Source organism: Miscanthus floridulus, chromosome 16 (genome assembly GCF_019320115.1).
Source record: "Miscanthus floridulus cultivar M001 chromosome 16, ASM1932011v1, whole genome shotgun sequence".
In the NCBI taxonomy this organism is placed as follows: Eukaryota; Viridiplantae; Streptophyta; class Magnoliopsida; order Poales; family Poaceae; genus Miscanthus; species Miscanthus floridulus.
In genome coordinates, this window is record NC_089595.1 from 18,081,142 (window position 1) to 18,083,802 (window position 2,661).

Consider the following 2,661-nt stretch of genomic DNA (forward strand, 5'->3'; position numbering starts at 1 on the left):
TTTGATGTCAAAATGTAACTGCCGTAAAAATAGTTGAGGAAAGCAATGCTTAGAACATAAACAAACATGGTTTCTAGCATAGTATTTTTTGCAAATTTGGTTCATTGCCCAGAATCCTTATGGGGCTGCAGCCTTGACAGTTACCATACAACATAGATAAAACTCTGAATTTTAATGCAGCCTATACTGCTAGAGTACATCAATATATGCAAATCTGAACTTGCATGCCAAAAAAAATTGAACACAATAATTAGCAGCAAGCTAATGAACGCAGCAGAAAAAAGAAATATTATCAAACTCACTTGAATCGGCTATGGGTGATACTAGTTGCAAGCTATTTAAAGCAGCGCTTTCAGAGAACATCCAAATAACCAATTCGAGTTAGTGACTGAATTTTGGTTTCTCAGTTGCTGATATGGGTTCTGGCTGTCGGTCGTTCAAAAGAAAGAGGGTGTACGCTGACCCACCGCCTGCAATCACCGATACACACATCTACAGGTAACTACATTACATTTATCTTGTAATTGATCGAGGCAATCATTTTCTATCAACATAGATTTACTCGTGTGTTTTATCATTTTGATTGACATGAACGGGATTGTAGATGGGTTGAATTCCATGAAGTGGGAATGGAACACATATCTTCCATATGGGATGTGAGTGCCATGGTTTTTTTTGGAAAGGCAACGTACGACATCACCATGGTGATACATATTTGCGTGTAATTTTGAAGGATGAGCAGGTGCATTTTGAGCTCATCTTTTTGGACCATGTCTAATTTTTTTTTCTACACACCATTGTTATCTATCTATTGGATCTTATATTCTTACAGGGAACCAAAATAGAAGCGGTTGCGTACGGTGACCAAACCATGAGGTTCAATCGTTTGCTTCGTGTAGGAGAATGTTATGACTTCATGAGAGTTGGCTTCGCGCCTACTCATGTTGGTCCTTTGGGCTACATCTTTCGTTTATGTGCTGACTACTTTGTGGTTCTATCTTCACAAAGTATGGCTAATGCACCACCGAGAGAGCTATGGATTTGTCAGTGTCCTCGTACCTTTATGGAATTCGAGGATGTATACGCTCAAGCTGAGTACTTTTTTGCGGGTATACCTCATACGCCTATATTTAAAAATACATAGTTAACTGTTTATGCTCCTATTCCATCAATAACTATCGTTTGTGTTTGTAGATGTCATTGGTATAGTTGTGCATGTGTCTAATATTCGAGGAAGGGATGACATGCGGATGCGACCGTACAAATATGTGGTGCTGATGAATGAAAGGTACTTACAATGAAAATTTTATCATTGCTCCATGCTATCAATTTTTTATTGTTTGATGCTAATCAATTTTGTAACTCGTAGGTACCACTGCATCATAATAACCGTCAAGTATACACACATATGCCGTCACTTATCGGAATGGCGGCGAGCGGCATCAGAGTTGCGCATTTTAGCTGGTCTCCGTGTACAAATGAATAGAAAGAGAGGTATTGTATCACTGATGTCCTCATATGTATTGAGTAAATAAAGTATCAGTTATTACATTTTTTTTTGCTCGTGCATGATAGGCGGAGTGACCACTAGTGACGATTTCAGCGAATTGGTATTAAGTCATATTTGTAATCAGGCGCATGATTTTCAAAGTGAGGTTCTTTTGGGGTAATTCATTGATTTAATTTATTGACTACAACACTGACCTAAAAGTTTTTTATTTGTTTATAGGCCTACGCAATCGTCTGCTTGTTTATAAAGCCAGACGTCGTCGAGTTCATGAATTTGCTAAGGACACCGTGTCGCGTCTCATAGATTTAGAGAACTAAATAATATTGGAATTATTTACACGCTTGTGACATGCACTTTGAATATATTATGGACATGATTTTATTTTAATATAATAGTCATTTTGTGCATTTTTATTGGTCAAACAGGTTCAAAATATGTGGATTGAGCAATGTTTGTCTGACATATTTGATTGGTTCATTTAATTTGTAATATCGGAGACTTCTTACCGATATAAAACATTATTTTAACCGTATCACGGAAATGTCTATATAGTAGAGTTTGTGAGCCTGCGGTGCTGTGCTCTTAGTGACTGTTAATTTCATAAACTTTGCTTTTTTGGATTAAATATCAGTTTAATGTCTTACAGTATTGTTATCTTAACGTGCGATCTGTGTGTTTTTAGTACAAAAGTTTAGTTGTCCCGTAGCAACGTACGGACACGCTACCCAGTATTAAATTAATTATGAAATATATTTTTATAGCAAACTCGCTTAATGGAATAAATGTAGAATGCTACTGTGTCTTTTATGTGACAAATTTGAAACCTTAAAGAATTATTTATTTTGGAAATGAGGAAGTACAAACGTATAGAGTACAGTAGAATAAACAGTACTTGTCCTTCATACGACAGGTGCAGTGGTCCACGATACGACATACAGTACTCGTGCTCCTCCTGAGGGCGCGCTTGGTTGCACATGTAGGAGGGCGAACCAGGCTGATCTCGTGCAAAAGAAGCCGCTGGGCCTGTCTCTCCCCATACGAGATTTTCCTCCGTTCCTATCGAGCCTGGGCGGGACGGTGCGGCCAACAAGCGCGTGCGCAGCGTCCGTTTGAGAGACGGACAATCGGTGCATCATGGGAACCAAACATTG

At 38.5% G+C, this 2,661-nt stretch overlaps 1 long non-coding RNA gene across 1 annotated transcript; it reads left to right on the top strand.

Annotated features, from left to right (window-relative positions):
* The first annotated feature begins 1,186 nt into the window (after positions 1–1,186).
* On the top strand, positions 1,187–1,670 carry LOC136511815 (uncharacterized). The gene is made up of 3 exons (XR_010772860.1): positions 1,187–1,288; positions 1,370–1,494; positions 1,576–1,670. It is a non-coding gene; the product is annotated as an uncharacterized lncRNA (long non-coding RNA).
* Positions 1,671–2,661: the final 991 nt, after the last annotated feature.